General features: G+C 38.8%; 1 non-coding gene across 1 annotated transcript; it reads left to right on the top strand.

Annotated features, from left to right (window-relative positions):
- The first annotated feature begins 12,054 nt into the window (after positions 1-12,054).
- Positions 12,055-12,158, top strand: LOC116477526 (U6 spliceosomal RNA). Its single transcript, XR_004250495.1, has one exon. It is a non-coding gene; the product is annotated as a U6 spliceosomal RNA (small nuclear RNA).
- Positions 12,159-15,282: the final 3,124 nt, after the last annotated feature.

The following is a 15,282-nucleotide window of genomic DNA, read 5'->3' as shown; positions in this document are numbered from 1 at the left end:
TTCCATTGTGTGCATGTACATTTTCTTTGTCCATTAATCCGTTAATGAACATTTAGATTGATTCCATATCTTGGCTATTGTAAATAATGCTTCATTGAACATAGGGGTGCAGATATGTCTTTCATATACTGTTTTCATTTTCTTTGGATATATACTCGAAAGTAGAATTGCTGAATCATATCATAATAGTTCTATTTTTAATTTTTTGAAGAGGAATCTTCATACTGTTTTCCATAATGACTGTATTAATTTACATTCCCACCAGCAATGTATAAGAGTTCCCTTTCTCTGTATCCTCTCCAAACTTGTCTTTCATCTTTTTGATAGTAGTTCTTCTAACAGGTGTGCGGTGATATTTAATTAATTTGTATGTCCCTGATGATTAGGAATGTTGAACATTTTTTCATATATACATTGACTATTTGTGTGTCTTCTTTAGAGACGTGCCTATTGAGGTACTTTGTCCATTTTAAAATCTGGTTGTTTTCTTGCAATTGGATTGTTTGAGTTCCTTACATATTATGGCTATTAGCCCCATATCAGATGTATGATTTGCAAATACTTTCTTCCACTCTTTTGGTTGTCTCTTCACTCTGCTACTTGTTTCCTGTGCTGTGTAGCTTTTTAGTTTCATGCAATTCAATTTGTCTACCCATCCTTTTGTTGCCTGTGCTTTTGGGGCTATATTTTTAAAATCTTTGCCAACATCAATGTCAAAAAGCTATTTTCCTATGTTTTCTTCTAGCAGTTTACAGTTTCAGGTCTTAAATTTAAGTTTTTAATCTATTTTGAGTTGATTTTTGTATATGGGGTGAGATAAGGGTCCAGTTTGATTCTTCTGCATGTGAATATCCAGTTTTCCCAGCACCATTTGTTGAAGAGATTGTCCCTTCCCCAAGGTATGTTTTTGGTATCTTCATCAAAGATCAATTGACCATAAATAGGTGGATTTACTTCCGGGCTTTCTATTCTGTTCCATTGGGCATTTTTAGATTTTTAAAGAGTTGTTAAAACACAAGGAAAAACAAGAATATTTGATAAGATTGCACGTAGCCCACAAAGCCTGAAATATTTACTATCTGGCCTTTTACAGAAAGTTTGTCCATCCCAGATCTAAAGACTTGATCCAATTTAAGTTTTATTTTTTGTTTGTTTGTTTTTATTTGCAAGAATATTTCACATAATATTCTAGGTATACTAAGTATGTCCGCTGCATCACATTGGGAGGCATATACTGTAATGTTTTATTGTCACACTTTTAGTGATGTTAAGATTAATCAGTGATTTCAGAGGGGTTAGCCTGGTCCATTGCTTAAAAAGCTCCCTATTGTTATTTGTCCTAATGGTTTCAGCATCCACTGATGATTGTTGCTTAGATGTTTCACTAAATATTGTAAAATGCTTATTTTCTACTTTCATCATTCCCTTTGCATTTATTAGTTGGAATTCTTCAGTGTAGAAAAATAAGGTTCAAGAACTGTATTAACTATTTGGTTACCCTGAAACTCAGTTCAGGAAAGGTCAGACAAATGCTTGTTTTTTTGCTATTATTTACCAATTTTTAGAATAATAAATTGATGTCCTAACAATCTCTAGAAGTGGCCATTAAGTGCTTTTTGTAAATATTAATACTTATAATTTCTTAGAGGTTTATGTATTTGATGTTTCCAGTAATTACAGATAATAGTTTTAATGACCAAAGTGTGCCAAGTTTAGGGGCCCCTTAAAGTTGTTTGTGTGTGTGTGTGTGTGTGTGTGTGTGTGTGTGTTCTTTTAAAAAGGCCTCATTAGTATTTGATGGCTTCCTTGCTTTTTCATTTCTTCCCTCAAATTTGGAATTGATAATTTCTCCAAGGAGCCCTAGTTCCATTGGTGGCTCAACAAAGGCTGTTGCCACCACCACTCCACTGAAATAGCATGTCACTGTCACCAAAGACTCCATCTTTCTAAATCCGGGGGTCACTTAGCAGTTCTTACCTGACTTGACTTATCTGTGGCTTTTAACAAGGTTAATCACTCCCTCCTCCTCCTGAAAATGTTTTCTCCACTTGGTTTCCAAGAACACTACACTCTCCTGACTTTTCTCCTACTTTATGCGCCTCTCCTTGGTCTCCGTTGCTGGTTTTTCCTCATCTTTTTAACCTCTTAATATTGAGTGCCTCAGTGCTCAGTCCTTGAATCTTTTTTCGCTTGTTATCTACATTGACTTTCTTTGAGATGTCATCAGTTTTATGACTTTGAATACCATCAGCATGCCAATTATTCCTAAACTTATCTCCAACCTAAACAAATCCCCTGAATTCCAGACTTATACATTAAAATGCCTACTAAACTTCACCACTTGGATAACCAAAAGCATGTCAGACTTAACAGGTTTAAAAACAAGCTCCTAATCTTGCCAACGTCTACTTCAACAAAAGCTTGCTGCTTCCACAGTCTTCATCTTACAAATGATCATCTCACTGTTCCTTCACACCTTTGTGCCTTTTTTTTTTTTTTTTTTTGAGACGGAGTCTCACTCTGTCTCCCAGGCTGGACTGCAGTGGCGCCATCTCGGCTCACTGCAAGCTCTGCCTCCCGGGTTCACGCCATTCTCCTGCCTCAGCCTCCTGAGTAGCTGATACTACAGGCACCCACCACCACGCCCGGCTAATTTTTTTGTATTTTTAGTAGAGATGGAGTTTCACCGTGTTAGCCAGGATGGTCTGAATCTCCTGAGCTTGTGATCTGCCCACTTCAGCCTCCCAAAGTGCTGGGATTACAGGCGTGAGCCACCGCGCCCGTCATGCCATTTTTTAATACCTCTCCCACACCCCACATCCAAATACCTCAGGAGATCCTGTTGGTTCTACTTCAAATTATATACAGAATCAGACCACTTCTTAAGACCTCCAGTGCTACAATCTATGCAAACCACTGTCATTTCTCTTCCGGATTATTGCAGTAACCGAACTGCTCTCTCTGCTTCTGCCCTTGCCCCCCCCTTTGATCTTTCTTAATAGAGCAGCCTTTGTGTTTTTATTAAAATATAAGCCAAATTGTGTTCCCGCCCCTGCTAAAACCTTCACGTGGCTCCCCAGCTTGCTTAAAGTAAAAGCCAAAGATCATCATATGACTTATAAGTCTCTGTCATTTGGCTTCGGATTACCTCTCTGACGTTTACTTTCAACCCCTCTTTCTGCCTGTGTTACTCTAATCACAGGCCTCTTTGTTGTTGCTCTTCAAGCCTACCAGTCATGCTCCCTGATAGGGGCTTTTGATTTGATTATTCCTCAGCTAAAATGCTCTTCCTTCAAATGTCCTCATAGCAACTTCTTACCTCCTTCAGATGTTATTTTCTCAGCCAGATCTTTCCCCAGTCTCTCTATTTAAAATTATAATTCCCCCCAGCACTCCCTATCCCTTCTCCATGCTTTAATTCTTCTCAGTATAACAGAAAACAATCTAACACACAATATGGTTTACTTATTTATGTGTTTGTCATCTGCCTCTACTACTAGAAGTTATGTTCTATGAGGCCAGGGATTTTTTTCTTATTTGTTTACTGCTATATTATTAGCACCTACAAGAGTGCCTGACACATAATATTTTTTAAATAAGTGGATCAATAGAGTTGTTAGGATTAAATGAGACAATACATCCAAAGCTCTTAGCATAATGAATGGTAGCTATAGGCATTATCATTATTATTATGAACTGTTTTATTTCCTCTTTATGAATCCATTTACTAATCTAAGTCAACAGTGACTTTCCAGAGAAGAGAAAGGGGATCAGCATAGGTAGGGACTATATGACTGATTTCTTCTGGGCTGTATTCATTAGTAGTCCAACATCTACACCTCCATGGCCTATGTCAACGTGAGATTAGTAATAGGCTATTGATTTTTCCTTGCAAGGTTGTTTGGGAAAATCTTTTAAAAATCTTAATCTTTACAAAGTTGCTTTTCTCTAAATTCTCAATAAACATAAAATTCAGGCTACAAGAGGAGCTCTCTCCTTAATAGCCATTACCTCAGAGAGGTCTTGTGCCAATTCAGGCCTCAAAGGGAATTTACCTCTTCAAAATATCTCCCCCTGGCCGGGCGCGGTGGCTCACGCTTGTAATCCCAGCACTTTGGGAGGCCGAGGGGGCGGATCACAAGGTCAGGAGATTGAGACCACGGTGAAACCCCGTCTCTACTAAAAATACAAAAAAAAATTAGCCGGGCGTGGTGGCGGGTGCCTGTAGTTCCAGCTACTCGGAGAGGCTGAGGCAGGAGAATGGCGTGAACCCGGAAGGCGGAGCTTGCAGTGAGCCGAGATTGCGCCACTGCACTCCACCTGGGCAACAGAGCGAGACTCCGTCTCAAAAAAAAAAAAAAAAAAAAAAAAAAAAAAAAACAAAACAAAAAAAACTCCCCTTGCAATTTATATATGTTACCACCAGGTGGCAGGAATGTTTGATGAGCACCCAACAAAGTCAAATGATTCACTTCTGCAGATTTAAAATTATGAATGGCAGCACTATCTTATAGCAAAACATCAAAACACATCTCTTAGAACAGTTAAACTACAGCCAAATAGTCATTATTTTATTTTATTTTTTAATTTTAGTTTAGTGAAAGGTACTTTTTTTTTTTTGAGACTGAGTCTTGCTCTGTCACCCAGGCTGGAGTGTAATGGTGCAATCTCAGCTCACTGCAACCTCCACCTCCTGGGTTCGAGTGATTCTCCTGCCTCAGCCTCCCTAGTAGCTGTGACTACAAGTGCCTGCCAACATGCCCAGCTAATTTTTTGAGTTTTTTAGTAGAGAAGGGGTTTCACCATGTTAGCCAGGATGGTTTTGATGTCCTGACCTCATGATCCACCTGCCTCGGCCTCCCAAAGTGCTGGGATTACAGGAGTGAGGTACTATTTATTTTAATGAAGTCATATGATTTGCCAGATCTAGGCATGTGAAATTATCAGTGAACAAAAAATAAAAAATAAAAAATCTATGTCTTTATGACATTCACACAGTGAGCAAGAGAAAAGATTCTGGAACCAGACTATGAGAGTTTGAATCCTAGTATTTGCTGTTTATCATCTAAGGGACCCTGGGCAACCTACTTAAACTCTTGTCTCTTAGCTGCCTTATCTATAAAATGAGGATGATAAAAGTACATACCCTTTGGTCTTAATGATGAAATAAACATAGCTTATTGAATGTCTAATAGATTATTTCATTTGCTAATTTTGACAATGCTGTGAGGCAAATATTATCTCCGTTTCACAGAAGTAACTCATCCCTTACCTATGAGAGCAAAAGTCCTTGCCCATAGTGACCTGGCTACTACATGGTGAAGCCAGAATTATTTTACCCTGCTCACTGCACAACCAACATAATTTTTTTTTAAAAGACAGAGTTTTGCTCTGTTGCCCAGACTGGAGTGCAGTGGTATGATCATAGCTCACTGTAACTTTGAACTCTCAGTCTGAAGCAATCCTCCTGCCTTAGCCAGAGTAGCTAGGATTACAGGTGTGTGCCACCATGCCTAGCTATTTCATTTAAAACTTTTTTTTTTTTTTTTTTTTTTTCAGAAATGGGCTCTCACTATGTCGCCCAGGCTGGTCTTGAACTCCAGGCCTCAAGCCATCCTCCTGCCTCGGCTTCCCAAAGTGCTAGGAATACAGGCATGAGCCACTGCACCTGGCCTGAACATAGTATTTTTAAAGTAAACTTTTAAGTTTAACGTACAGTTTATATACATAAAAGCATAGAAATAATAAAGTTTACAAAGTGAATACACCCATATATCTACCTCCCTTCCAGATCAAGAAATAGAAATTACCATCACCCAGAAGCCTCCCTTTTCATTCCTATCAAATACTCTTTCCCTAAAGTTAACTATTTTTCTGGCTTTTATCACTATAGATTAGTTTTTCCATTAGAATACTTTACATAAGTGAATCATACAGTATGTATTCTTTTATGTCTGGCTTTTTTTCCTCTCAACTTTATGTTCATGAGCGTCATCCTTGTTTTTTTTCTTTTTGAGAGAGAGAGAGAGAGAGTGTGTGTGTGTGTGTGTGTGTGTGTGTGTGTGTGTGTGTGTTTGAGACAAGGTCTGCTCTTTCACCCAGGCTGGAGTGTAATTTCACACACACAGCTCACTGCAGCCTTGACCTCCTGGGCTTAGTCCATTGTCCTGCCTCAGCCTCCCATATAGCTGGGACTATAGGCACATGCCACCACGTCCAGCTATTTTACATTATTTTATCATTATTATTATTTTTTTTTTGTCGAGACAGGGTTTCACCATGTTGCCCGCTGATCTCAAACTTCTAGGCTTAAGTGACCTGCCCACATGGGCTTCCCAAAGTGCTGAGATTACAGGTTTGAGCCACCATGCCTGCTGAGTGTCATCCTTATTGGTGTGTGTAGCAGTATTCTACTCATTTTGATTCTACTTACATAAACATACCATAATTTATTACCCATTCTTCTGTTTATAGTAATTATTACAGTGTACATTCTTGATATAATAAAAATCTACTCTAAACTAGTTTTCTATTCCCCATCCAATGCAAGGACCTTACAATGCTTTAATTTCATTTACCTCTTTCCTTATTTTTGTGCTATTGGAGTTGTATATTTAATTTTATACGTATTTTTAGCCTCACAAGACATTGTTATCATTGTTCTATACAGTCAATATTTGTTTAGATTTACCCACTTTTACCCTCCACTGTTCTTTATTCCTTCATGAGTTTTCACACTTTTCTCTAGGATTATTTGCCTTCTGCCTGAAGACCTCTGTAGTGTGGGTCTACTAATAATAAACTCTCTTGGCGTTTGTTTATCTGAAACCTCTTTTATTTAACCTTCACTACTGAGGGATATTTCTCAGGTATAGAAGTCGAGGTTGGCAGATATTTTCTTTCAGAATTTTAAAGATATCACTATTGTCTTTTGGTTCCATAATTGCTTTTGAAAAGTCAGCTGTCTGTCTTATTTATTACTCCTTTGAATTTAGTGAAACTATTTTTAAGATTTTCTCTTTTCTTTTTGTTTTCAGGAGTTTTACTGTATGCCTAGGAATAGAGTGTTTTGTTTTTTGTTTTTTTATCCTGCTTGTGTTTGTAGAGTTTCTTGAGTCTGTGTTTTGATGTCTTTTATCAGTTTTGAAAGTTCGTGGCTAAGATCTCTTCAAGTATTGTTCTAATTATGTCTCTCTTTACTCTCCTTATGAAACTCAAATTATGTGAATATTAGACTTTTTCACCATGTCACATATATTTGCAAAAGTAGAAAAACAAACTGGAGATGCCTGTAAAGTTACTGAGCCTGAGGAAGTTGCCATGACCAACCACCACTACCTTCTAAGGCGAATGTCTTTTGCTTTGAAAACTAATAAGTTTCTCTTATTGAAAAACTAATCCGGAATCACAAATGGAAGAAGATTCCAGGAAACACAGGGTCCCAGCCACAGATGGGAGCTCCAGTGCTAACTGGATAGTGGATAATAAAACAGAGATGTTTAACTTTAGGGCATAGTAATTCAAATACTCACAGAGTCCTTACAAAGTTAATAAACAGTTTTTCTATATTATTCTAAAATGTAGAACTCAAACCAAGGGATAGAAAGAAGCAATGAGCAAATGCAGTATATTTGTACAAACTTTAGCATTTATCTCAATGGCTTCTCTTCCAATATAACTATGTAACAGACCATTTTTTTCTTCTTTTGAAAGGGACAAAAGCCTCCCTTGTTTTTTCTCAAAGAAGTCAAATTTTAAAGGCAAGCCCTACACTGCCAACAGTAGATGTACTCACACTGTCAGAAATATCTACAATGAAACTGGATTTTAAGGAGAAGACCTGTTTTTCAGCTGTATATTAATATTTCACATCACTGATTCCCAGAGAATGAGGAGGAAATTCTTATATTCCCTAAGGAAGAGTATCTGAGTGTTAAGAAATTCTGTTTTTCTTTTCTAGAAGGAATCTCAAGGAATTCAGATTTATCCCTCTACTCCCCACCCCTTCTACCACTGTGAGCCAGTGTTATTAACGAAAGTGTGTCTTATCCTGGGAGAAAGGAGGGGAAAATTAGTGAGGACAAATGTTCCACATTAAGCTGAAGAGAGATACATTTATCTAGTGTGTAAGTCAGCTATTGTTGTATAATAAATTATCCCAAAACATATGCATTAATACAATAGTAAATATTTATTATTCTCACAGTTTCTGTGGATCAGATGTTTGGGGATGGCTTAGCTTGGTGATCGTAGCTAGGGGTCTTTCATGAGGTTGCAGTCAAGATCAGCTGGAGCTATAGTAATCCGAAGGCTTGACAGGGGTAGAGGACCTGCTTCTAAGATGATTTATTCACATATCTGGCAAGGTGGCCCTGACTATTGGCAGGATACCTCAGTTTCTTGCCACATTGACATCTTCTTAGGGTTAGCTGAGTATTTTTACAATATGGGACTTGGTACCCCCAGAGCAAGTGATCCAAGAAAAGAAAGCAGAAGGAGTGATGTCTTTTATGACTTGTCCTCAGAAGTCACACACCAACATATCTGCTGTATTCTTCTGGTTATATAAACTAATCCTATATGACTAATGTCACAGAAGACTATGCAAGGGTGTGAATACAAGGAAGCAAGAATCACTGCGGCCATCTTAAAGGCTGGCTACCATAACCAGTCAATAAGAAAAGTAAACCAAACTTTATAATTTTGTTGGGCTTCTTCCAAGTTAGTAAACATTAGAATATTACAAAAATGGGAGTTGAATCAATGACTTTTTAGTATAATTTATGATTAGTGCATATATGTCATACTCTTTCCTGATATACTATATATCATACTCTAGTAAGAAATGTTAAATTGTTTAATACATTGAAAATAAAGATTTTACCTTTTTAATGTCTGTCAATGCATATGAGTCTGAAAGCAAAACTTGAAAATAGTAGGATAAATCCATTTTCAGGGAAAGCATGTTGTGAATCTTCTTTACTGTCGTTCACAGGGATTGGTGGAATTCAAGAATGTTCTGCTAAAGGAATACACCTATTAATGGAAACATCCAGGTAAAAGTAGAATCAGCTTGCCATCCTGGTTCTAATATACCTTTCACAAGCCTCTTCTGAAAGAAGTTTATACAAATGTACAGAGTCATCGTTAATTATCTTCCTGCTTGAAAAACCAGTGCATAAGTTCATCTCCTTTCTGTGTCTTTAAGTGCTTACAGGATTGTCTGTTAGTTTTAGACCAATGGTGAATGCTGATGGCTGCATGGATTTCAGGAAAACATCTTTTCCAGATTCTTTGCCATAGGAATAAAACTTTCTCAAGTTTAGAATTTACAGATTGTTAAGCACACTATATTCTTTTCCAAATATATCCTTCATTCTTCATGACATTATGTAGTTAGAGCTGACCATATACTGGGTGAGTAGTAATCCCTCAGGAACAGCAGGGAAGTTTCTTAGGTGACAAAGTATTTGCCAAAAGTTTACAGAAAATATCATACTTGCCAGCAGAGACATACCAAGAGTGGGGCAGTGAGAGTAATCTGCCCACGGTGCAGGCGATAAAGGGATGTGGGACTGTAGACATTTTTTTCCTTTTTAAAAATGTTTAATTTGTAGAAAATTTTAATACAATAATAATACTGACCAAAGGTCAATCAAGTTTTTGTTCACAGTTGTAAACTTAAACTATATTAGTTATAAAGTACTACCCCCTAAAAAATAATCTGATCATTTGTAGAGTTTACTGTTTCAGAAGCATTTTTTCTTCACATGTAACATTTTTGGAAACTGGAAACAATTCTCCATTCTTTTCTGTCTCATTAATAGAAAATGCTGGATAATATAGGTGTAATAGTAAAAGGACAAGACAGAGTGCTCATTATGAAGTTGCATGATATAGTTTGGCTGTGTCTCCACCCAAATCTCATCTTGAATTGTAGCTCCCCACAATTCTCATATGTCATGGGAGGGACCCAGTGGGAGGTAATTGAATCATGGGGCTGGGTCTTTCCCATGCTGTTCTCATGGCGGTGAATAAGTCTCACAAGATGTGATGGTTTTATAAACGGGAGTTCCCCTGCACAAGTTCTCTCTCTTGTCTGCCATGATGCAAGACATGCCTTTTGCCTTCTGCCATGATTGTGAGGCCTCTCCAGCCACGTGGAACTGTGAGTCCATTAAACCTCCTTTACTTTGTTGGACACAGGGGCTCATGCCTGTAAATCCCAGCATTTTGGGAGGCTGAGGCGGGCAGATCACTTGAGGTCAGCAGTTTGAGACCAGCCTGGCCAACATGGTACAACCCCATTTCTATTTAAAAATATATATATACAAAAATTAGCCAGGCATGGTAGTGCATGCCTGTAATCTCAGCTACCCAGGAGGGTGAGGCAGGAGAATCACTTGAACCTGGGAGGTGGAGGTTGCAGTGAGCTGAGATTTCGCCTCGGCACTCCAGCCTGGGTGACAGAGTGAGACTCCATCTCGAAAAACAAAAACAAAAACAAAAAGCAAACAAACAAACAAAAACCCCGCCTCTTCTTTATAAATTACTCGGTCTTGGGTATGTCTTTATCAGCAGCATGAAAATGGACTAATACACCATGTATGCAATAAAGATAAATTTTATTTTATTTTATTTTTTGAGACAGGTCTTACTCTGTCAACCACACCCAGGTGGGAGTGTAGTAATGCGATAGCTCATGGACTACAACCTCCACTTCCTGGACTCAGGTGATCCTCTCACCTCAGCCTTCTGAGTAGCTGGGACCACAGGTGTGCACCACCACACTTGGATAATTTTTTGTATTTTTGATGGAGATGGGGTTTTGCCATGTTGCCCAGTCTGCTCTCAAACTCCTGACCTCAAGCAATCTATTTACCTCAGCCTCCCAAAGTGCTGGGATTACAGGCGTGAGCCATGGCACCCAGCAGAAATAAAGAGAAATTTTAAAAAGCAAATCTCAACCTTTTAAGTTTTGTGTAATTCAATAGAAAATATATGATTTTTCTTTTTTGAGTTACCTTGTTTTCTGGTGTAAACTAGAGGTTAATCATATACAAAAATATTTGCAAACAGCCAGAATCAGTCTCCAACAATGCACAGTGGAATTCTAAACTTTAAAATTGTTCCTTGAAGATCACCATATAAACATTGTGGAGAAGGTCATTAACCATGCAACAAGAACAAAAAAAGTAAGGAAATATAAATTAGGAAAAGAAACCATTTTTTAAAGAATAATAGGAGACATGGTAAAAGCACTGGTCTTACATTGCCAGAAGAAATATAAAGACTACGGCTGGGCGCGGTGGCTCACGCTTGTAATCCCAGCACATTGGGAGGCCGAGGCGGGCGGATCACGAGGTCAGGAGATCGAGACCACGGTGAAACCCCGTCTCTACTAAAAATACAAAAAAAATTAGCCGGGCGTGGTGGCGGGCGCCTGTAGTCCCAGCTACTCGGAGAGGCTGAGGCAGGAGAATGGCGTGAACCCGGGAGGCGGAGCTTGCAGTGAGCCGAGATCGCGCCACTGCACTCCAGCCTGGGCGACAGAGCGAGACTCCGTCTCAAAAAAAAAAAAAAAAAAAAAAAGAAATATAAAGACTAATGCTTGAATGTCTTAATAATTTTCTTCAAGAACTATTCACTCTTTCTTAAGAAAAGGATCGAATATTTTCAAGGTTTGCTGTCATTCAGCCATTTTCTCACAATACACCATAGAAAAGACAACCCACAGAGTGGTTGAATATTGCAACGCATATAACTGAGAAGAACTCATAACTAAAACATGGACAATAAGAACTTATATAGATTAACAAGAAAAAAGACTACTCAATAAAAGTAGTCTTTAGGAAAAATAAGACTACTCATTTTTCAATAGAAAAATGGGCAAAAGATGTAAACACTCAATTTACCAAGAAGTTCAATGAAAATAAACACTGAAAAGGTGCCAAACAAAAATAATAATCAGGGGAATGCAAATTAAAACAGCAGTGGATACAACCACTCCCCCACCAATATGGCTACTTTAGCAAGTTTGATTAAGACCAAGTATTATTCTCATTTAAACAACATATATACTAAAATTGAAAGGTTACAGAGATTAGCATGGCCCGTTCAAGGATAACACATATATTTATGAAGTGCTCCACATTAAAAAAAAGATCAAGTGTTGACAAGAATGTAAAGCAACTGAAACTCTCATATATGGCTGGTTACACTGGTGACACTTTGGAAAAAATTTGGCCCTATTTGTTAAAGCTTAAGGTTGCATGCCTTATAGCAATTTCTGTCAACTATGAATAGCACCATGCAAGGTCCGTGGGTGTTTTGTTTTGTTTTGTTTTGTTTTGTTTTGTTTTGTTTTGTTTGAGACAAAGTCTCACTCTGTCACTCAGGCTGGAGTGCAGTGACATAATGCAACCTCTGCCTCCCAGGTTCAAGCAATTCTCCCGCCTCAGCCTCCCGAGTAGCTGGGATTATAGGCATGTGCCACCATGCCTGGCTAATTTTTTTTCGTTTTTCTTTTTTTTTTTTTTGAGATAGAGTCTTGCTCTGTCACCCAGGCTGGAATGCAGTGGTTTGATCTCAGCTCATTGCAACCTCTGCCTCCCAGGTTCAAGCGATTCTTCTGCCTCAGCCTCCCCAATAGCTGGGATTACAGGTGCCTGCCACCACACCCGGGTGGTTTTTGTACTTTTAGTAGAGATGGGATTTCACCATGTTGGCCAGGCTGGTCTCGAACTCCTGACCTCAGGTGAGCCACCCACCTTAGCCTCTCAAAGTTCTGGGATTACAGGTGTGAGCCACCACACCCAGCCGATGCCTGACTAATTTTTGTATTTTTAGTAGAGATGGGTTTTCACCATGTTGGCCAGGCTGGTCTTGAACTCCTGACCTCAAGTGATCCGCATGCCTCGGCCTCCCAAAGTGCTGGGATTACAGGCATAAGCCACTGCACCCAGCCAATTTTAACTTTTTATCATAGACTTATGTATATTTTATGATAGTAAATGATAAAATAGACTAGCAACTACATGTATCTTGTGAATTCATGACCTTTTTATTAAATGCTTTGACATTTCTAGGCTACACAGTTCATTAGTAAGTTTTCTGAAATTGTCACAAATCTCCAAGAAATTTTCCAATATATTTATTGAGAAAAATGCACATACAAGTGGACCGGCACAACTGAAACCCATGTTGTTCAAGGGTCAACTATACATTCATATTAAAAACATCATTTGTGCTCCTGTCTGGAAGGTGATGAATCTAAAACGGAAGGTGTCAAGCCAACACTGAAAACAAAAATAAACAAGAAGATGATGTGATTTGATATAGCACAAGATACAGGGGATGGTTTGAACTGAGCACCAGAAGCATAAGTGGTATAGTAAACTTTCAATGATATTTATATTTTTACTAATCTTCAGTTTCAACCAGTTTTCCCTTATCTTCAACATACTGAGGCAGTGGTCCCCTGCTAAGAACATAATTAACCTTTTTGCTTAAACAAGTAGTGAGAGGGTAAAGGAAGGCAGGAGCCTCACTCTCTGGGACTCAGACTCCAGTTCTTAAGCTGCATGTTGTTCCCTGGAGTGGGGGAGTTGGGAGAGAAAGAAGGTGCCTTAGCCCATTTTATGTTGCTGTAAAGGAATACCTGACACTGGGCAATTTATAAAGAAAAGAGGTTTATTTAGCTCATGGTTCTATAGGATGAGAAGTTCAAGGGCATGGCCCTGGCTTCTGGTGAGGGCTTTCGTGCTGCATCACAACGTGGTGAAGAAGGTCAAAGGGGAAGTGGACATGTGCAAAAAGGGGAAGCCCTGAGGGGCATCCTGGCCTTATAACAATCTACTGTGGTGGAAACAAGCCCATTCTTGCAAGAACTCATGCAGTCCATGGAAACAGCACCAAGCCACTCATGAGGGATCTGCTCCCGTACACCAGACCCCTTCCATTAGGCCTCATCTCCCAACACGACATCAGGGATTAAATTTCAACATGAGTTTTTGTGGGGACAAACAATAATATCCAAGCCATAGCAGAAGGCAAGACAGAAAAGTGGCATGAGTAAGAAATGAGCCAACTGGTTACTACTTTTGATCACTTGGACAGGGTAGGCATAGGCAAAGAAAAGATTTTCACTGGGATAAACATCATTGCTATGTACCCCAGGCTGTCTTGTTCCCCAGATTTTGAACCAACAAACTTTTTTTCCCTTAAAAGTCCATAGCTACATAATTCTGAAGGCATTGGCTGCAAGTTTCCATTTTTCCTTTCTCAAGGTTCAAGAAGTGCCCGAGCATTTTTTTTTTCTTTTTTCTTTTTTCTTTTTTTGAGACAGAGTCTCACTCAGTTGCTCAGGCTGGAGTGCAGTGACATGATCTCAGCTTACTGCAACCTCTGCCTCCCGGGTTCGGGCAATTCTGCTGCGTCAGCCTCCCAAGTAGCTGGGACTACAGGCACATGCTGCCACATCCAGCTAATTTTTTATATTTTAGTAGAGATGGGGTTTCACCATGTTGCCCAGGCTGAGCTCAGGCAATCTGCCCACCTTGGCCTCCCAAAGTGCTAGGATTACAGGCATGAGCCACTGCACCTGGCCTATATATTTTTTTAATCGATAAGAAGTGTATTCATTTATTTGCACAGTTCTGCAGGCTGTGCAAGAAGCATCGCACCAGAATCTGCTTCCACTCAAAGTAAATAATGTCAAGGTTTGTTGTCATTCAGCCATTCAGGAAGGCAAAGGGGAGCAAACATCACATGGCAAAAGAGGAAGGAAGAGAGAGGGAGGTGGGTGCCAGGCTCTTTTCAACAATCAGCTTTGCAAAAACTAATGGAGTAAGAATTCACTCCTGCAAGGGTGGCACCAAGGCCTTCATGAGGCCCCCATGATCCAAACACTTCTCACTAGGTTCCACCTCCAACATCAAGTATTTTCAGATGAGATATTTTCTAGTCTGTCTTGAGAATGGTTTTACAATTTTTCCAGGCCATTTGCCCTCCTGGCAACCTTCCATGTTCACCTTCTGGCAGGAAATTTTCTTACATGCCTACCTGGCAAAATATTGATCCACTTCAAAAATTCAGCTTAATTTTCTCCTTGTCTAGACTATATTTTATCCAACATATATTTATATTATAAATATATACTATATAATATATCCAATATATTATAATTTAATTATAATTTTATATTATAATTTATAATTATAATTTTATTATATTTATAATTTTAATTTATTAAAAGAACCAGGGAACACATTTATATTATAT

Source organism: Hylobates moloch, unplaced genomic scaffold (assembly GCF_009828535.3).
Source record: "Hylobates moloch isolate HMO894 unplaced genomic scaffold, HMol_V3 SCAFFOLD_11, whole genome shotgun sequence".
NCBI classification, from domain to species: Eukaryota; Metazoa; Chordata; class Mammalia; order Primates; family Hylobatidae; genus Hylobates; species Hylobates moloch.
The sequence above is the reverse complement of the archived record's forward strand: the minus strand, read 5'-3'. Positions and strand labels throughout refer to the sequence as shown.